The following is a 21,753-nucleotide window of genomic DNA, read 5'->3' on the forward strand; positions in this document are numbered from 1 at the left end:
TACCGGGAGTTTGTAATTCAGGTCCCACAGCCTCTATCCCAGTCTCTGCTGTCTCTCCCACCCCCAAACAGTGACACTGCACCTGCACAGCTCATGGACAGGTGTTGGCTTGCTGGCCACACCCCTCATTCACTCCCATTGGCTGCAGGACCACACAGACTCTCCTCCCATTGGTCTGGAGCTGCCGTCAATTAGCTGCGCCCCATTGTGATGAGAGCGGAGGGCTAATCCCGCTCTCTGCCCTGAGATGAGCTTCATCATTCACAGTGAATGGGGCAGTATCACAGAGCACAGGGCCTGGGGGCTATTCAGCCCATTGGGGCTATTCAGCCCATTGGGGCTATTCAGCCCATTGGGGCTGTACTCTCTCCCTCTGGAGATGCTGCAAATCTGTCCCAAGTCCCCTCCCATGTGCCCATAGCCCCCCAAATCTTTCCTGAAAAAGTAAAATTCTAATTCTGTTTCAGAATACCTGCTGAATCTGTGTCGTTCAGACTGTTCCAGATGCTCAGAACTTACTGAGGAAAATAGTGTTCACATTTTCACCTTGTATTATTTGCCAATTACTTGAAAGTAGTTACTAAAAATTGTGACAGTGTTCACAATTCCTCTCTCTCTCTGCAAATTCAAGACCTTGGAACCAAATCTGCTTCAGATCGAAATCACTGCTTCACCTTCTCAGCTCCAAGGATAATTATCTGTGCTTCAGCAAGCTCTCCACAAAATAGAGGAATGTATCTTAATTTATTTGTATCTTAATTTATTGAGATCAAAGAAACAGACTTCAGTCCAATTCGTCCGTGCCAACAAGGAATCCTAAACTAATGGATTCCCATTTACCATCTATTGGCCTGTATCCATCAAAACCCTTCCTATTCATGTACCCAATTGGAAGCCTTTTAAATGTTATGATTTTATCAGCCTCTACTACTTCATCTGGTAGCCCCTCACATACACACACCACACTCAGCTTGAAAACATTGCCATTTAGATCCCTTTTAAATGTTTCCCCTCTCAACTTAAACCCAGGTGCTCTAGTTTTGGACCCAACTAACCTGAGGAAATAGGACCCGGCTGCCCACCTTATTCACACCCCTCGTGATTTTATAAATCTCCATGAAGTCACCTCTCAGTCTTTGACTCTCCAGAGAAAATAGCCCCAGCCTATTCAGCATCTGTTGTGGTTCTGTTTGCCGAGCTGGGAATTTGTCTTGCAAACGTTTCGTCCCCTGTCTAGGTGACATTCTCAGTGCTTGGGAGCCTCCTGTGAAGCGCTTCTGTGCTGTTTACTCCGGCATTTATAGTGGCCTGTCTCTGCCGCTTCCAGTTGTCAGTTTGAGCTGTCTGCTGTAGTGGCCGGTATATTGGGTCCAGGTCGATCTGTTTGTTGATAGAGTCTTTGGATGAGTGCCATGCCTCTTAGGAATTCCCTGGCTGTTCTCTGTTTGGCTTGCCCTATAATGGTAGTGTTGTCCCAGTCGAATTCATGTTGCTTGTCGTCTGTGTGTGTGGCTACTAAGGATAGCTGGTCGTGTCGTTTCGTGGCTAGTTGGTGTTCCTGTATATGGATTGTTAACTGTCTTCCTGTTTGTCCAATGTAGTGTTTTGTGCAGTTCTTGCATGGGATTTTGTACCCTACATTAGTTTTTCTCATGTTGGGTATCGGGTCCTTCGTTCTGGTGAGTTGTTGTCTGGCTGTTGGTTTGTGTGCTGTTATGAGTCCTACTGGTCGCAGTAGTCTGGCTGTCAGTTCAGAAATGCTCCTGATGTATGGTAGTGTGGCTAGTCCTTTGGGTTGCAGTATGTCCTTTTTCCATTGTCTCTCCCTTAGGCATCTGTTGATGAAATTGCGGGGGTATCTGTTTTTGGCGAATACCTTGTATAGGTGTTTCTCTTCCTCTTTTTGCAGTTCTGGTGTGCTGCAGTGTGTTGTGGCCCTTTTGAATAGTGTCCTGATGCAACTTCATTTGTGTGTTGGGGTGGTTGCTTTCATAGTTTAGGACTTAGTCTGTGTGTGTGACTTTCCTGTATACCTTTGTGGTGAATTCTCCGTTCGGTGTTCTCTGTACTATCACATCTAGGAATGGGAGTTGGTTGTCCTTTTCTTCCTCTCTCGTGAATCAGATTCCTGTGAGTGTGGCGTTGATGATCTGGTGTGTGTTCTATTTCTGTGTTTTTATTTATTACAAAGGTGTCATCCACATATCTGACCCAGAGTTTGGGTTGTATTTGTGGTAAGACTGTTTGTTCTAACCTTTGCATTACTGCTTCTGCTACGAGTCCAGAGATGGGTGAGCCCATGGGTGTTCCGTTGATTTGTTCGTATATTTGGTTGTTGAATGTGAAGTGTGTTGTGAGGCACAAGTCCAGTAGTTTAAGTATGCCGTCTTTGTTGATAGGTTCAACGTCCTGTTGTCTGTTATGTCTGTCCAGCAGGTTGGTATTGGCTAATGGTGGAAATGAGAAATGAGAATCGGTCATCACTTTGATATGACTGCACTACAGGCCCTCAATAGTCAGTGGGAAATTGAGCAGTAAATATTTCAGGCAATCTCAGATATCTGTAAGAAGGATAGGGTTGTAATGGTCGGGGATTTTAATTTTCCAAACCTAGACTGGGATTGCCAGAGTGTTTGGAGGTTGGATGGGAGGGATTTGTTAGGCATGTTCAAGAAAATTGTCCCAATCAGAATGGAAATGGTCAGACTGCAGGAAGGGGTAAAACCAGACCTCCCCTTGGGAAACAAGTAAGTGAAAGGGACAGAGGTGTTAGTGGGGGAACACTTTGGAAAAGTCACAACAATCGTAATAGTTTGAAAATAGTGATAGAAAAGAACATGGCTGGTCCACAAGTTAATGATCAAAACTGGCCTTGCCTGAATCCAGAAGATATGAGTCAAGAGCTTTTAACAATTACTTGTGGAGGCTATTTGCAGGTAAAGGGACGTCAGGCAGGTGGGAAGCGTTCAAAAGAGAGATAAATGAGAGTTCAGTGCCAGCATATTCCTGTTAGTGTGAAGGATAATGCTGATGCAAGTAAGAAACACAGGATGAATGGTGATATTCAGGTTCTGGTCCAGAAAAAGGGGCCACGTGTCACATATAGCCAGCTGGATTAAGAGAATCCCTTCAAGAACACTGCAGGTGAAGTAATACACTTAAGTGAGAGATCACGTGGGGCCAAAGAGGACCACAGAAAGCTCTGGCAGATCAAACTGAGGAAAATACAAGCATATTAACAACAGAACATTAAACACGGATTGAATATGGTTTAATGGGGCCAACCAAGTGTGGAACCAGAAGAGATGGCTGAGATCCTAAACGAAAATTTCACTTTTCAACTTACTGCGAGGAAAAACTGGGCAACTCGGGGAAATAAACAGTGATGTCTTCAAAAGAGTCCGCATAATAGAACAGGAGGTGCTGGAGGTTTTTAAATGCATAAATGGTAGACAAATCCCTGGGAACTAATCAAGTATAACCCTGGATATTGTGGGAAACTCAGGAAGAAATTGTGGGGTCCCATAAAGAGATTTGTCTATTACTGACAGCCACAGGTGATGAGCTGGAAGCCTGGAGTGTGGCTGATGTTGTGCCAGTCCTCAGGAAAGGCTGTGAGAAAAAGCCAGGGACATCAACACCAATTAGCTTGATGTCAGTGATGCATACGTTGTTGGAAGTGATTCCACTGAACAGGAATTACATGCATTTGCAAAGGCAAGGATTGTTTAGGGATAGACAGTACAGCTTTGGAGCGCTGCATAGAATTCTGATCCTCGCGATTTAAGAAGCATTTACTGATGCTGTAAATGGAGCAAAGATTGACGAAGACGTTACTGATACTGGAGGGTTTGACAAAATCCGAGAGGCTAGATAAGCTGGAAAGCAACATTGGGCGGGGTGGTGTCGTGGGGGGGAGTGGGGGGGGGAGTGGGGGGGGGAGTGGGGGGGGGAGTGGGGGGGGAGTTGGGGGGGGAGTTGGGGGGGGAGCGGAGTGAGGGTGAGATAGATTTGGCACATAAGTTTAAGGAGAATGCAAAATAAATTTCTACAGCACACAAGGACAAAAAAGCAACTGGACAGACAAAAGGGTCCCTGAAAGATCAGTGAGGCCATCCAAATGTGGAACCACAGGAGATGGGCGAGACCCTAAATGAATATTTCATGTCAGAACATACTGTGGACAAAGACTAGGAAACAAAGGGAAAGAAACAGTGATGTCTTGTACAAAGTCCCCATTACAGAAGACCTAGTACTGGAGGTCTTAAAACACAAAGGTCGAGAAAGCCCCAGGTCCTGAACAAGTGTATCCCAGTACATTGTGGCAAAGTAGTGTTGGGAACGTCAACAGAAACACATGTATCATCGTTCTTTGTATTTCCACTGGGCGTAGTTGGCTGAGAGGTGACCTCATAAAGGTTTATAAAACAATGATGGTTACAGGTAAGTTGATTAGCCAACGTCTTTTCCCCAGGGTAGTGGAGTTCATAACTAGAAGGGATTGAACTACAGAAGAAGGAGGTGTTAGCAATTCTGCAAAGTGTAAAGCTAGCTAACTCCCCTGGGCTGGATAGGATTTATCCTCATATTCTCTGGGAAGCCAGGGAGGTGACTGCTACGTCTTTGGGTTTGATCTTTATGTTGTTATTGTCTACAGAGATAGTGCCAGAAGGATGGAGGATCCAAATATTGTCCCCTTGTCCAAAAAGGGAAATAGAGAAAACCCTGGTAATTATAGAGCTGTGAGCATTACTTTGATTCTGGGTAAAGTGTTGGAAAGGCTTATAACAGATAGGAATTGTAACCATCTGGAGATGAATAAATTGATGAGGGATAGTCAACATGGTTTTCTGAAGGGTAGGTCGTGCATCGCAAACCTGAGTTCTTTGAGAAGGTGACCAAAGAAGTGGATGAGGGTAAAGCAGTTGATGTGGTGTTTTTGGATTTGTTAACATTCCCCACGGTAAGCTATTGCAGACAATACAGAGGTCAATACCAACACAATTGTTGAAAATCAAACAACACCAGGTTATAGTCCAACAGGTTTAACTGGAAGCACACTGGCCTTCGGAGCGACACTTCTTCATCAGTTGATTGTGATTGGAACAATCACCTGATGAAGAAGCGTCGTTCCGAAAGCTAGTGTGCTTCCAGTTAAACCTGTTGGACTATAACCTGGTGTTGTGTGATTTTTTACTTTGTACACCCCAGTCCAACACCGGCATCTCCAAATCAGAACAAAATTGTTGGTAATTTTGCAGTTTGGATCAGAACGTGGCTCAATGAAAGAAGACAGAGAGTAGTGGTTGATGGGAAATATTCATCCTGGAATTCAGTTACTAGTGGGGTAACGCCACGATCTTGTTTTGGATCCACTGTTGCTTGTCATTGATATAAATGGCCTGGATGAGGACATTGAAGGATGGGTTAGTAAAGTTGCGGATGACACTAAGGTTGCTAGAGTTGCGAATAGTGATGTAGGATGTTGTAGGTTAGAGAGAGGCATAGATAAGCTGCAAAGCTGGACTGAAAGTTCACAAATGGAGTTTAATACAGAAAAGTGTGAGATGATTCACTTTGGAAGGAGTAACTGGAACACAGAGTACTGGGCTAATGGTGAGTTTCTTGGTAGTGTAGAAAAACAGAGAGATCGCTACGTCCACATACACTGATCCCTGAAAATTGCCACTCAAGTTGATAAGTTCGTTCAGAAGGCATTTGGTGTGTTAGCTTTTATTAGGAGAGGGAGTGAGTTTCGGAACAATGAGATCATGCCACAGCTGTACAAAACTCGTGGGTGGCCACACCTGGGGTATTGTGTACAGTTCAGGTCACTACATTACAGGAAGGATATGTAAGCTTTGAAAAGGATTCAGAGGAGATTTACTGGGATGTTACCTGTTCTGGAGGGAAGATATTACAAGAAAAGGCTGTTTTCGTTCGAGAGAAAATGTTTGAGGCAAATTAATTGAGACATCTAAGATAATCTAAGATGGGTTGAGAGCCTTTTCCCTTGGAAGGCAATGCCTAGCAGAGGCTTTAAATTGAAGGGTGATAGATGTAGGACAGATGTCAGAGGTAGCCTCTTAACTCAGAGTAGTAGGGGCATGGAATACACAGCCTGCAACAGTAGTAGACTCACCAACTTTAAGAGCATTTAAATGGTCACTGGATAGGCATATGGATGAGACTGGAATAGCGTCAGTTAGTTGGGCTTCAGATTGGTTCCAGAAATTGACACAAAATTGAGGGCTGAAGGGCCTGCAGTGCATTGTCATGTTCTATGTTCTAGAGGACATAAATATGAAATGAAAGAGAAAGACTTTAAAGAAATTGGAGGAGAACATTTTTCACACAGAGGATGGTGCAGGTATGGAATGAGCTTCCAGGGGAAGTGGTAGAGAAAAGTACAATGAGAACATGTAAAAGACATTTGGGCAATTACATGGAGACGAGAAGGTTTGAAGGGATATGGGTCAAATGCAAGGAAACGCATCTCATTCAGCGACTCTGGTCTGCATGGACTGGTTGGATCGAAGGAACCGTTTCTGTGGTGCATGACTCTATCCAGTTAAAGAGGAGGAGATTACCGAGATAAGGCATGTTGTAGACACTGAGATAGGGAGATGGTAGTTTGGAATGCAGTACGTTTCAAATATGTGGAGGGACCATCAGGAAGGGAGGAGGTTACAGGGACAGGAACGGTTATAGGAATTACAAATTATTGAAGACACTGGACCACAAGACATGCCATAGATACAGTTGTGCAGAGTAGTGAGTCCTAGTACAACAAAACTTAATGTAGGGGTGGTGATTGAGCATGTGTTGTGGCTGTACTGTGCCTCCACTCCAACACTATCTATGTCATGTCTTGTTAGCCAATGTTTGGAGCCCTCTCGTTGTTCTTTGCTCTGTGCACTGTGGGTGATATTACCTCACTACTGGATTTGTTGAAGGTTCCAGATCTCCCTGCCCTTGGTCTCTCTGGCTGACCAAACATCATCAATGTGGTGATGGATGAGACACCCAGCAGTTGGGAAGTCTATTGCGTCAGGACCTTCCTGAGTACCAAGAGGAGGCAGAGGAATAGACACAATTGGAAATTAGACTGATGTAGTGAGGGTTACACATAGAGAATGGCATTGAGCCCCACAGAGATCTGGAAAATGGAGTGATATCAATTAAGAGCCCAAGATTGCTGGAAGATGTCCGCATCACACAACTGAGTCGAAAGAATGGGTTTAGCTTCATGGTGCCCTGGTATCAGTGCTCTGGGATGAGCAACCTGTGAGCAGGTGAAGTGATGCCCCCGTGGTATTATTGCTACACAATGTATCCAAAACCTCAGCTAATCTTCAGGGGAGGCAGATTTGAATCTCACCATCTGAAATGGAGACATTTGAAATCAATAGTTTTAAAAATAATAATAATCCATAAATAAGTATAAAACCATTACTGATGTACAAAATATCCAAACATTTGTCCTTTTAGAAAGGCATCTGCCCATCCTCTCGTGGTCTGCACGACATACTCACAGCAAAGTGTTTGCCTCTCAATGACCCTCTGAAATGGCTGAGCAAGCTTCTCAGCTCAAGGTCAGCTCGGGTTGGGCAAGAAAGGCTGGTCAGCCAGAGACATCCACATCCCATACCTGATTTAATAAATAATCCATTAGGATGGTCCCACTGGAACTGTGCTGGGACCAGTGTCCTGGCCAATAATGTCAGTAGGTTTATGGACAGGGCTTTAAACTGACAGAGAGGATGCAGGGTTCAGGTGAAAGGAACTTTCCAAATCCAAAGAGAAAAGGTGACGCATCGGAACAGCATGGGAATGTGGCTGAAGACAAGCAGAAAGGGACAGGATGGGACAAAGTTTAACTCAAGTCGCACAACAGTGAATCGGTTTTTGACAGGAAGTTGTGGGAAAGAGCAATTTTTTTTTGGAATGGACAAAGTCTCATCAATAAGGGAGATGGATTTGTGACCCAAAGTTAAAAGAGATTTAGACACCAGGGAGACATGGTTTCCGGGCGAACAAAAGATGGAACATAAATATTCAATGATCCACAACCTTGCAGAAACTCAGGCGAAATGGGCAATACTCACAATAATGGATAACAACGGCATTACAGAGAAATCATTTGGCCTCAGATCATGAAGTAGAGTCAGCCAGTAGTCAAATTCTGGCCAGTACTTGCCAAGGACACAAGCAGCAGAACAGTTTTAGCCACAGAACAGCATTTCATTGCTCATCACTGCATTGCACAGGAATTCATTGGAATTTTTTAAACAAATGTATTGTGATAATTTTGGGAAAGTTCAATATTCGCATCATCTGGGACAATCACACAGATAAGTGTGATATTGGAAGGGGAGTAAAGAGATTTTTTTCAGTGTTTCTTTGAATAACACACTGTGCAACTGGCTAGGGATGTAACTATCTCAGATAAATGGTTGTAAGATGAAACTTAGTGAATGAGTCACGTCACCTGGAGAGATCCTCTGGGAAATTGCGAGAAAGTGCAATTTAAATTAATTTAAAGCATTTCAGTGAATCACAAAGGCCAAGCTACAACTAGAAACAAAAATAGCCAATCACATAAGTTTGACAGTAGAACTGACCAAGGTTAACAGGCTCAATGGACTGAAATATGTGTCTGTAAACGAACAGGTCAGGTGAATTGGCCATGCTAAATTGCCCGTAGTGTTAGGTAAGGGGTAGATGTAGATCTAGATGTAGATGTAAGGGTATGGGTGGGTTACGCTTCGGCGGGGCGGTGTGGACTTGTTGGGCCGAAGGGCCTGTTTCCACATTGTAAGTAATCTAATCTAATCTAAACGAACAGTGGAAAACGTTTGAAAGAATAGTGTAAAACACTCAACAAAAGAACATTTCATTGAAACAGACAAATCCTCAGCAAGAAATTTCCACCGGTCCCTCACTCAGAACAAAATGGATCATATTAGATTATGAGGTGGAGAAGGTCACCAAAAAGTACTTAAAATCCTAAAGTGTGTGTTTTAGGAGTAAGTTTTAAAGAGATTGCAAAGGGTCTGCTAGCAGGGGGAGAGCTGTGGGAAGGGGAATCATTATCAGCGTTTAATGACACGACAGGATCAGGGAGAGACAAATGTGCTGAGAGTGTTACAGAGAGTCATCAGGGCCTGAACAGTGTTACAAAGACAGTACGGATTGCTGCAGCTGGAGGGGTTTGCAGCAATGTGGAGGGACATATGAGGGAGAGGATCAACCAGTTGCTCATCAAAAAAACAACACTTCAGTGACTACAGGATTAGTCAGACACAGTATTGACCATCCTCAGGCCACAGGATTATTCACGAACAGCATTGACCGTCCTCAGCCACTATAATATTCACACATAGTACTGACGAACCTCAGTTCCCAGGATTATTCACATACAGTATTGACCATCCTCAAGAGAGAATTATTCAAACACAGGATATGGATTATTCACACATATTATTTCCCATTCCCAGATCACTGGACTATTCACACACAGTATTGACTGTCCTCAGGCCACAGGAATATCCATATAGTATTTCCAATCCTCTGGCCACAGGATTATTCACAAACATTTAGATTCGATTACATTACAGTGTGGAAACAGGCCCTTTGGTCCAACAAGTCCATACCGACCCGCCGAAGCGCAACCCACCCATACCCCTACACCTAACACCAATGGACAATTTAGCATGGCCAATTCACCTGACCTGCACATCTTTGGACTGTGAGAGGAAACCGGAGCATCCGGAGGAAACCCACGCAGACACGGGGAGAAAGTGCAAACTCCATACTGTCAGTCGCCTGAGGCAGGAATTGAACCCGGGTCTCTGGCGCTGTGAGGAAGTAGTGCTAACCACTGTGCCAACGTGCTGCCCACTAATAGTATTGATCATCCTCAGGACACTGGATTATTAGCACACAGTATTTACCATCCTCAGGCCACAGGTTTATTTACACACAGAATAGAATATTCTCAGGCCTCAGGATTATTCACGCACAGTATTGACCATCCTCAGGCCACAGGATTACTCACAAACAACATTGACCGTCCTCAGCCACTATAATATTCACACATAGTACTGACGAACCTCAGTTCCCAGGATTATTCACATACAGTATTGACCATCCTCAAGAGAGAATTATTCAAAAACAGTATTGACCATCTTCACTCAATAAGATTAATTCACACACAGTATTAAGTATCCTGAGCCTACAGGATTATTTACACACAATATTGAAGTTCTCAGGCCGCAGGATTTTTCACACGCTATATTGACCATTCTCAGACCATAGGATTATTTACAAACAGCATTGACCATCCCCAGGCCACAGTAATATTCACACACAGTATTGTGCATTCTCAGTTCCCAGGATTATTCGCACACAGTATTGATCATCCTCAGGAAAGAATCATTCAAACACAATATTGGCCATTCTCAGGATATGGGATTATTTACACACAGTACTGAAATTCTCAGGCCGCAGGATTTTTCACAATCTATGTTCACAATCCTCAGGCCAAAGGATAACTAACACTCAGCATTGACTATCCTCAGGCCACAGGGGTATTCACACATTATTGACCATCCTCAGGCCACTGGATTGTTCACACATCATTGGGGCAATCACAGGCGACACAGTATTGATATTCTCAGGCCACGTGAGTATTCACACACTGTACTGACCATTCTCAGGTCCCAGGATTATCACACACTGTATTGACTCTCCTCAGGTCTGCCAGCAACAGGAATAGATCTGCTAACCTGAAAGGCATTTAAATGGTCATTGGATAGTCATGTGGACGAGAATGGAATAGTGTCAGCTACTTGGGCTTCAAATTTGTTCCACAGCTTGGCGCAACATCGAGAGTCAAAGAGCCTGTACTGCGCTGCCACATTCTATGTTCTAGAGGGAATAAATATGAAAGGAGCGAAGAAAGACGTAAAAGGGATTGGAGGAGAACATTTTCCACACATAGGATGGTGCAGGTATGGAATGAGCTTCCAGAGGAAGTGGTAGAGCAAAGTCCAATAACAACATGCAAAAGACATTTGGGCAGGTACATTGAGAGGAGAAGCTTTGAAGGGATTTGGGTCAAATGCAGGGAAACTCGAATCGTTCAGGGTCTCTGGTCATTATGGACTATTCGAATCAAAGGAACGGTTTCAGTGCTGTATGACTCTGTCTCCAGTGATTGGGGGAGGAGATTCCTTAGATAAGGCATGTTGTAGACACTGAAACAAGTTACAGCGACAGGGATGGTAGTCTGGAATGCATTACATTACAAATATGTGGAGGGACGATTGGGATAGGAGGAGGTTACAGAGATAGGATCTGTTATAGGAGTTACAAATTATTGAAGACACCGGTCCACAAGACATGCCGTAGATGCAGCGTTGGAGAGTAGCAAGTCATAGTACAACAGAACTTAAAGCCAGGGGAGTGATTGTGCATGAGGTGGGGATATTCTGTACTCCCCCTCCAGAACTGTATCGATGTCATGTCTTGTTAACAGAGGTTTGGAGCCTTCTCATTGCTTTCTGCTCGGTTCTCGAGACTGGATGAAGTTAGCAATACTGAGGGTTGCAGAGTTAGCAAGGACTCTTTAGACTGGTCACGGTTATAAACCTCTCATGGGAGGCCTGCTTTCCCCTCTGTTGTCCAGATGCTCACCAAGGCAGCACAGGCCTGGATTGAAAACTGGGAACTCTCGATGCTGTCTCAGTGCAACAAAACTTACAGTGGGGGTGGTGATTGAGCCTGAGGTGTGTCTGTACTGTGCTCTCCCTCCAGCACTGTATGCGTCATGTCTTGTTAGCCGATGTTTGGAGATATCTCATTGCTCTCTGCTCTGTGCACTGTGAGTGATCTTACCTCACTGCAGGATTTATTGAATGCTCCAGATCTCCCTGCCCTTTGTCGCTCTGGCTGACCAACCATCTTCAATGAGGTGATGGATGAGACACCCAGCAATTGGGAAGACTATTGAGTCGGGAACTTCCTAAATACCTACAGGAGACAGAGAAATAGACAGTCTCTGAAATTAGGGTGATGGAAACACATGCAGAATGGTAATAATTGCCATACTGACCTGAAAAATCCCAATCTCCATCTCTGGTCTGTGCTGCTTCATCTCTCTGGAGAGATGGATTCTGTTGGCTCAGGATCTGGAGTAGCTGGAAGAGTGAGAGACACTGACAGAGGCAGCGATTAAACCCTCACAGTGAGGAATACCAAATGGAGAGATACTGAGTGATATCAGCAGAACGCAGGAAGATTTCAGGAACAAACCATTGTGTAGAAAGAAGGGGTTTTGATTCATTTTGCTTCTGGTGACAGTGCTCAGGGATGGGAAACCTGTGAGAATGTGAAGTGATGGCCTGGTGGTATTATCGCTGTGCTATTTATCCAGAAACTCTGGCAATATTCAAAACCCACCATTGTAAATAGGTGAATGCATGAGTGGTGTGAAGACTGGAGAGGGTTACAGTGATATCATGTGCTCTCCAGGCTGGAGGAATGTGCACAGATGGAGAGGTTGGTAAGGACTCGAGAATGTTAGAGACAGGGTGGACTGTAGGTTCTGGACAAGATGACAGAGATGAGGAGCTTTTTTGAGCACAGAGACCGTAACTGTTAGCTTCAAAGACATTATGGAAAAAGATAAGGGTAATGCAGAAGCTAAGTATCTAAACTTGGGGAGGCCATTTATCATTAGATTATCACTGTCATTCAACGTTATCATTAGACTGGCAAGCCTCGACTGCAAGGAACTACACTTGTTGGAGTCTCTATTTGGAACACGGGAGATGTTTAATGTGATGCAATGAGAATTCAGAGCAAATGTGTTTTGGGAGGAGTGAATGGCTCAAACAGCACATTTAGCAAATACTGATCAAGGGATATTGTGAGTTTGATAAAGAAAATACAGAGCAATAAAAACAGACGAAGCCATTCAAAAGTCTAGAGTGTGTGGGGCAGGGGGGATGGGGTGGATGCTGGGGGTGGTGGTTGTAGTCCTTAAAAATGAACAGGCAAACAACGGTCACAAAATATCCTGAGCTAATAATGTTAAGGATAAGCCACAAGGTACTTAATAAGTACAGTTAGAGTAAGAGAATTCCCAACTAAGCAGTGGGGCCTGTTCGAAACCAAAGGGACAATCAGTGCATGGAGCCAGAGGAAGAAGGTGAGGTCTTCAATGAATACTTCCCATCTGTATTCACACAGGAGAAAGACATTGAAGCCAGGGATGGTGAGGTTCAGGAACATATTAAGATCAATGAGGAGGAGGCATTAAATATTTTCACAGGCAAAAAGGTGGAGAAATACCCAGTAACAATAAAATATATCTCAAGCTGCTATGGGAGGTAATGGAGCAGATTGCTGGGGCCCTGGCGGATATATTTAATACTTTGCTGGCCACAGGTGAAGTGCTGAATGACTGGAGGATCGCAATGTGGCTCCTTTGTTCAAGAAGGGCAGCAGGGATAGGCCAGGTAATTACACAGCAGATAGTCTGATAGGAGAGGGAGGGAAATTATTGGAAACAATTCTGAGGAACACGATGAATCAACATTCGAAAGGACAGGAATATATTAGGAATTGTCTGTATGGATTTGCTTGAGGACTGTCCTGATTTTGATGAGGGCAATGCAGATGATGTGGGTTACATGGAGTTCATTAAGGTCTTTGATAAGGTCCCACACGGAAGGCTGGTCCAAAAGGGAAGAGCCCATGGGATCCAAGGTAAGTTGATAAATTGTATCCACAATTGGTGGAGGATTGTTTTTATGATTGGAAGCCTTTGTCCAGTGGATGTAAAACAGGGATCTGTGCAGGAACCATTGCTGGTTATTATGTACATTAATATCTCGGATATGAAAGCAGAAGGAATCATTAGTAGGTTTATCGATGACATGAAAAGTGAGAGTGTTGTCCACAGTGAGGGGCATGGTCTCAGGCTGCAGTCTGATATCGATCAGATGATAAACTGAGCAGAGGAATGGCAGATGGAGTTTACTTCTGATTACTGTGAGGTAATGCACTGTGGGGAGTCTCATAAGCGAACAGTATACATCATGAATGGTAGGTCCTCCTGGAGAACTGAGGAAGACAGGGACCTTGGTGGGCAAGTCCCTGGATGTCTGAAGATGTCAGCACAGGTACACAGTCATTATGTAAATGGCCCAACTGGAGAATGGGGCTAAACCTGACCTCCCCTTGGGAAACAAGGTAGGGAACAGGACTGAGGTGTTAGTGGGGGAGCACTTTGGAAAGTCACCACAATTGTATTAGTTTGAAAATAGCAATGGAAAAGGACAGGCCTGGTCCACAAGTTCAAGTTATACCACGGAGCAAGATAGTATTAGACATAATGTGGGCGGCACGGTGGCACAGGTGGGCGGCACGGTGGCACAGCATGGGCAGCACGGTGGCACAGCATGGGCGGCACGGTGGCACAGTGGTTAGCACTGCTGCCTCACAGCGCCAGAGACCCGGTTCAATTCCCGCCTCAGGCGACTAACCGTGTGGAGTTTGCACGTTCTCCCCGTGTCTGCGTGGGTTTCCTCCGGGTGGTCCGGTTTCCTCCCACAGTCCAAATATGTGCAGGTCAGGTGAATTGGCCATGCTAAAATTGCCCGTAGTGTTAGGTAAGGGGTAGATGTACGGGTATGGGTGGGTTGTGCTTTGGCGGGGCGGTGTGGACTTGTTGGGCCGAAGGGCCTGTTTCCACACTGTAAGTAATCTAATCTAATCTAATCTAATCTAATAAATTTTAAAAGTAGATCTGGGAGGCTATTTGCAGGTAAAGGGAAGTCTGGGCAAATAGGAATATTTTAAAAACCAAGATAAAAGGAGCGTTCAGCGCCAGTGTGTTCCTGTTAGTGTGCAGCTCAATGCTGACTGAATTAGGAAACACTGGCTGAGTTTCGAGGCTCTGGTCAAGAAAACAGGAGGGCACATAACTGGCTGACTCAAGTGAATCCCTTCAGGAGCATCGGGGCTGTAGAAATACTCTTCGGATGGAAATCAGGAACGTAAAGAGAGAGCATAAGATAGCTTTGGCAGAGAAAGTTAAGGAGAATTGAAAGAGATTCTATAAGTGTATTAAGAGCAAAAGAAGAGTGAGGGACAAAACAGGTATCCATAATGATCAATGAAGCCAACAATGTGGTCAACTACAGGATCCGAAACAAATATTTCACTTTGGAACTTACTGTGGATAAAGACTGGGGCGCTCGGGGGACTAAACCATGTTTGTCCTGACTACTATTAGAATACTGTGTGCAATTCTGGTCTCAATGCCATCGGGAGGATGTTGTGCAACATGAACGGTTCAGAAGAAATGAACAAGGATGCTTCCAGGGTTGAAGGGTTTGCTCTTCAGGGAAAAGCCTGAATAAGCTGGGGCTGTTTTCACTTGAACATGGGAGGCTGAGGAGTTACCTCATAAAGGTGTTTAAAATCATGATGATCATCGATAGGGTCAATAGACTAGGTCTTTTTCCCAGGCTGGGGGATTCCAAACCAACAGGGCATCGCTTTTAAGTGTGAGGGGAACGTTTCGAAGGGACCTAAAGGAAAACTGGTTCCGGTAGAGTCTATGGAATAAACTGCCAGAGGAAATAGTGCAGGCTGATAGAAATACATTTTATATGATGGGTATATGAATAAAAAGGGTTTAGAGGGATATTGGCAAAATTGTGGCAAATGTGACTAGATACATCATGCAGGAGTTGGTCTGAAGGGCCTGTTTCCGTGCTGTACATCTCTATAACTCAATGTCTTGAAATGAGTCCACATTATCGAAGAGGAGGTGCTGGAGGTTTTAAACCACAAAGGTAGATAAATCCCCAGGCCCTGATTAAATGTATGTCAGGACATTGTGGGAAGCTGGTGAAGTAATTGTAGGGCCCCTAGCAGAGATATTTGTACCATGTGTGATAGGCGGGTAGACTGGAGGGTGACATTGTGGACAGTGAAGAAGGTTTTCTGAGATTGCAAAGGGATCCTGATGAAATGCGTGAATGGCTGAAAAACTGTAGATGGAGTTCAATCTGTATAATGCGAGGGAATGCATTTGGTACAACAAACACAGGCAGGGCCTATACAATTAATGGTAGGACCTTCAGTAGTGTTGTAGAACAGAGGGACCTCGAGGTATAGGTACATAATTCTTTGAAGTTTGCAGCATGGAGACAGGATGGTTAAAAAGGGACTTGCCACACTTGCTTTCATTACTTTGGATTTAGGAGTTGTGAAGTCGCATTGAGATTATACAGGCCATTGGTGAGTCCTCTTCTGGAATATTGTGTTCAGTTCAGGTCACCCAGTTATCGGAAGGATATTATTAAGCTCGAAAGGGTTCAGATCAGATTTACTGGAATGTGGCTGGGTATGGAAGTTTTCAGTTCTAAAGAAAGGCTGAATAGGTTGGTATTTTTTTCATTGAAACCTGAATGTTGACAGATGACCTCGTAGAAGTTTATAAAATAATGAGGGGAATAGATAGAGTTAATGGGAGCTGTTTTTTTTCCCAAGGACAGGGGAGTTTCAAGACTAGAAGCTATATTTTTAAGTGTAAGAGGAGACACATTTAAAAAAAAAGTCGTGAGGGTCACATTGTTACACAGAGGGTGGATTGCGTGTGGAATGAACTTCCCAAGGAAGGGGTGAATGTGGGGACAATTACAATGTTTAAAAGACATTAGGATTAGTACATGAATAGGAAAGGTTTGAAGGGATAGGATCAAGGTACAGGCAGGTGGGACAAGATCAGTTTTAGAGTATGGTTAGCATTGACTGAACAGTGCGGTCTGACTCTCTGACTATGATTATAATGTTGTGTCATTAATTAACAAAGGCTGCAAGAGGAAGCCAGGAAACTACAGACTGATGAGCCAGACATCAGAGTGCATCAGTTGTTGGAGGTCATTCTGAGAGGTAGGTGGTATTTGGAACGACAAAGACTGATTACGGCAGCCAGTATGGCTTTGTGCGTGGGAAAACATGCCTCACAAATTTGACTTGAAGATAGATGAAGGCAGAGCAACAGACGTTGTTTCTGGTTTCAGCAACCCTTGGTCAGGGTGTAGCATGATACATTGGTTAGTAAGGTTAGGTCACAAGGGATCAGGGAGAGCTAGCCAACTGGATACAAAATGGGATGACAGTGGGAGACAGAGGGTGGTGGGAGAGGGTTGTTGTTCAGACTGGGGCCTCTGACCAGCAGTGTGCTGTAAGGATTGGTGCTGGGACCACTGTTGTGCACCACTTACATAAACAATCTGAGTGAAAAGGTAGCAGTCCCTGTTAGCATTTTTGCGGATACCAAGATTAGTGGAAGAGTGGGCAGGGAATATAGGTATCGAAGGGGATGTTAATCAACTGGGCCAGTGGGCTAAGGAATGAAAGATGGAATTTAATTCAGGTGTTCGATTTAGTTCAGACAAACCAGGGAGGACTAAAACAGTTAATGGTAGGGACCTGCGCAGTGTTGTCAAACAGAGGGAGATCAAGGGGTGCAGTTACATTGTTCCTTGGAAGTGGCATCACAGGGGGACAGGGAGGGGAAAGCAGCATTTGGCACACTTGTCATCAGTGGCCAGAACATTGAGTACATGAGTTGGAGATATTTGTAACATTGTTGTCAATAATTCTCATGGGCAGAGGAGGCCACGGGTTGACCTTATAAAGGTGTATGAAACAATGTAGGGCTTAAGTAAGGTGAATTGCGAAGGGTAGGTGAGTCCAAATCTAGAGCCACAAACGTGTGGTGAGAGAGCAAGGATTTAAAGAGGGAGCTGAGGGGCAACTTTTTCCACAGAGAATGGTGCATAGATGGAATGGACTGCCAGAGGAAATGGTGAAATCAAGTATAATTACAACATGGAAATGACACTTGGTCAGGTACATGGAGAGGAGAAGATTGGAAGGGATATGAGACAAACACAGGCAAATGCAACTCATTCCATTTAGGAAACATCAAACAAAGAGTAATGCAGAACAGAAACAGACCTAATGTCTTCAGTTGTTGTTGGAGGAGACTATCGAGACAAGGCATGTTTGTAGAGACTGAAGCAAGTTACAGGTCGTCTGGACTGGAGGTTTCAAATATATCAAGAAATTGGTGAGAGGTGAGGAGATGACAGAGATAGGAACTGTTATAGGAGTTAGAATGATTGAAGACACTGGTCCACAAGATGAGCCATAGATGCAGTGTTGGAGAGGGAATTGGGAACAGGAAGATCCCAGGCAGCATTACCACTCTCTCATTGCAGGCCTGTTTTCCCCTCTGTTGTCCTTGTGCTCAACAAGACAACACACGCCTGGATTGAAAACTGGGAACTCCCGATGCTGTCTCAGTACAATAAAACTTAAAGTAGAAGTGGTGATTGAGCCTGAGGCGAGTCTGCTCCCCCTCCAGCACTATATCTATGTCATGGCCTGTTAGCTGATGTTTGGAGCCCTCTCATTGCTCTTTGCTCTGTGCACTGTGAGTAATCTTACCTGGCGGCAGGATTTATATAAGGCTCCCGACCTCCCTGACCTTTTTCTCTCTGGCTGACCAAACATCTTCCCAACCAGCAGTTGGCACGTCTATTGAGTCAGTAACTCCTTTAGTACCTGTAGAAGACACAGAATTAGGCAGAATGGGAAATTAGACTGATGCTTGTGAGGGTTACATATGTAAAATGGCACTGAGCCCCACAGAGATCTGGAAAATCCCAGTCTCCATTCCTGGCCTGTACTGCGTCATCTCTCTGGAGTGGAGAATTCTGTTGGCTCAGGATCTGGAGTAGCTGCAAGAGTGAGAGACGCTGACAGAGGCAGCAATTAGACCCACACAGTGAGGGACCGCACAAGGAGAGATACTGAGTGACATCACCAGAGTTCAGTATCAAATAATTGTGCACAAAGAAAGGGTTTTGATTCATGTTGTACTGGAATGCGCAACCTGTGAGCAGACGAAGTTATGGCCGAGGGGCATTATTGTGAAGCAATTTATCCAGAAACTCAGCAAAAGTTCTCTGGACACAGTTTTAAATCCCGCCATTGCAAATGATTGACTGTGAATTAAATGCTTCAAAAAAATATATAATTAAAAACAGGTAAGTGAGTATTAAACAATTGCTGATGTTAAGAAAAATCCATCGGGTGCATTCCTGTCTTTAGTGAAGTAATCTAAGGTGGGACTGGGATATCACAGGTATTACAGAAACGACAGCTGAGGGAGGGACAGGACAGGCAGGTTCCAGGGGACAGATGCTGCAGGAAGGACAGAAGGGGAGCTGAGAGAGGAGGAGAGCTGCTGGTTCTGATTGGGTGAAATATCACAGCAGGACTGAGAGAGGATATTCCTGCAGGATCGCCCAGTGAAGCTGTGTTCGTGGAATTAATCAATAACAATGGGTCTTCCCTTTCCTCTGATTGTTCTACAGACCCCGAGAGCCCCGCCCTCCTGCACCTTGACCTTCTCAACATGGCGGCCCTGACCATCCTCACTCTTCCCTCAAACAAATGGCGGCCGTGACCCTGGACCACTTCCCTGATCAGAGACCGCCACCTCTTTACCCAGGACTGGAGGGACTTTTTCGAATTTTTTTTAACCTTTATCCGGGACTTGTGAATTCTCTCCGCTCCTTTCTCCCAGGGAGGCTCCCGCACACCGGCTCTGAAACCGATCGAACACGCTGCCGGAGAAAGCAGCTCCATTTCTCTCTGTCCTGACCAATGTGACACTGCGCATGCTCTGCATTGAAACCAAACTGCGCGTGCGTCTAAGTTTATCAGTGAATTTAGAGAGAATATTCATAACTGCAAAGCCTGATGGGTACAATATTATTCATTAACAATTGTTTTGTCGAGTTATAGTCATAGAGATGTCTAACAGTCAAATAGATTGTCCGGTCCAAATCAACCATAACAGCCAGGTATGTAAATTACTAATCGTTCTGGGAGCTTGAAAAGAAGTTTCTTACTCGAGTTGTGTAAATCGATTGGAAATATGTACGTTATCAGATTTACATTTCAACTACAGTATTTCTTAAAGTCTCACATTGATTTATAAGAGAGGTTTAATGCTCCACTAAGTCGTGAGAATGATCAATCCTGCAAAATATTTTACTCTCAGACCAATCTTGAAGCGTTCACCCCCGAGAATGCTTTGGTCCCTCTCCTCACTCACTCTGGTTGGAGGACCGGCCTCTACTCGGTCCTCCTGTTCTGCCCGTTCTTCCCAATTGCAGAGTTGATTCAGGCGTGATTTAGCAGGCAAGGGACAAAGGAAGATCGAGTCGATATTTTGTGACGCGGTGAAAATATCCCGAATCTTGGACCGAGAGGCCTGGGTTCAATTCACAGCTTGTGCAGATGTGTGTAATAACAACTTTTAGCAGGTTCTTTAAGAAAAACAAGGGAAGTCAGGAACAGAGTGAAAACAATAGAAAATGCATGCAATGTGGTGGGGCTCTCAATGCTCAGATGATTTGACTCTTTACCAAGCGTTTCAGGGTCCCAGTACAGACTGTTGCACGCCTCTTAGTGCACAGCCAGATACCACGATTGTGGGGGCAAAATGTTGTGGTGGGATATAGAGGTGCTTTTCTGGAAGGCGCTCGGTTTTTGTGGTGAAAACTGTTGAGAAGGAGTCGGGTTTTGTATGAAGCTACCTGTCCCCCTCCTGTTGTAGCCTCTTATTATTTTCCTGACTCTACCTCATACATGGAGAAAGTGAGGACTGCAGATGCTGGAGATCAGAGCTGAAAAATGTGTTGCTGGAAAAGCGCAGCAGGTCAGGCAGCATTCTCTACCTCGACATGTTTGGTAGAGATCAGTGACACTTCGTAAGCCCATAATACAAGATCCATCACTCTGTTTAAGACAGTAAAAATCTCTTGTCGCACAATAGTCAGAGAACAATACAGCGCAGAACAGGCCCTTCGGTCCTTGATGTTGCGCCAACCTATGAACTATTCTCAGCTCGTCCCCCTACACTATCCTGAAATCACCCATGTGCTTATCTAAAGGATTGTTTAAATCTCACTAACGTGGCTGAGTTAACTACATTAGTAGGTAGTGGATTCCATGTCCTAACCACTCTGAGTAAAGAACCTGCCTCTGACATCTGTCTTAAATCTATCACCCCTCGATTTGGAGATATGCCCCCTTATACACACTAATGTCATAATCCTTAGAAAAAGACTTTCACTGTCTACCCTATCTAAGCCTCTGATCATCTTGTATGTCTCTATCAAATCCTCTCTTCGCCTTCTTCTTGCCAATGACAATACGTTCAAGTCTCTCAACCTTTCCTCATAAGACCTTCCCTCCAGACCACACAACATCCTGGTAAATATCCTCTGTGCCTTTTCCCATGCTTCCACATCCTTCCAGAAATATGGGCACCAGAACTGCACACAATATTCCAAATATGGCCGCACCAGTGTTTTGGATAGTTGCAGCATGATATTGCAGCTCCAGAACTCAATCCATCTACGAATGAAATCTAACACACTGTATGCCGCCTTTACAGTACTGTACACCTGGTGGCAACTTTCAGGCATCTCTGTACATGGCCTCCAACATCCTTCTGCACATCTACACTACCAAGAATCTTTCCATTGACCCAGTACTCTGCCTTCCCCTGTTATTCTTCACAAAGTGCATCACCTTACATTTAGCTGCATTGAACTCCATTTGCTACATTCAGCCCAATTCTGC

The 21,753-nt window shown here is 44.5% G+C and overlaps 3 long non-coding RNA genes across 5 annotated transcripts in view; 1 reads left to right on the forward strand and 2 right to left on the reverse strand.

The window, feature by feature from the left end:
* LOC140487235 (uncharacterized) overlaps positions 1-21,753 on the reverse strand; it is a 143,092-nt gene that overhangs the window by 14,257 nt on the left and 107,082 nt on the right. The window lies entirely within an intron of this gene.
* Positions 811-19,771, reverse strand: LOC140487236 (uncharacterized). 3 transcript variants are annotated; one of them, XR_011962825.1, is made up of 5 exons: positions 19,642-19,771; positions 18,541-18,657; positions 12,119-12,203; positions 11,902-12,036; positions 811-2,447 (listed from the first exon to the last, which is right to left on the reverse strand). It is a non-coding gene; the product is annotated as an uncharacterized lncRNA (long non-coding RNA). The 3 variants fall into 3 exon arrangements; XR_011962827.1 differs by lacking the exon at positions 811-2,447 and adding an exon at positions 7,093-7,384; XR_011962826.1 differs by lacking the exon at positions 811-2,447 and adding an exon at positions 10,743-10,790.
* LOC140487237 (uncharacterized) overlaps positions 19,805-21,753 on the forward strand; it is a 40,877-nt gene continuing 38,928 nt past the window's right edge. Inside the window, exon 1 of the long non-coding RNA XR_011962829.1 lies at positions 19,805-19,964. This is a non-coding gene — a long non-coding RNA (uncharacterized lncRNA). The remainder of the gene's footprint in view (positions 19,965-21,753) is intronic.

This window comes from Chiloscyllium punctatum, chromosome 16, assembly GCF_047496795.1.
Source record: "Chiloscyllium punctatum isolate Juve2018m chromosome 16, sChiPun1.3, whole genome shotgun sequence".
Lineage (NCBI taxonomy): Eukaryota > Metazoa > Chordata > Chondrichthyes > Orectolobiformes > Hemiscylliidae > Chiloscyllium > Chiloscyllium punctatum.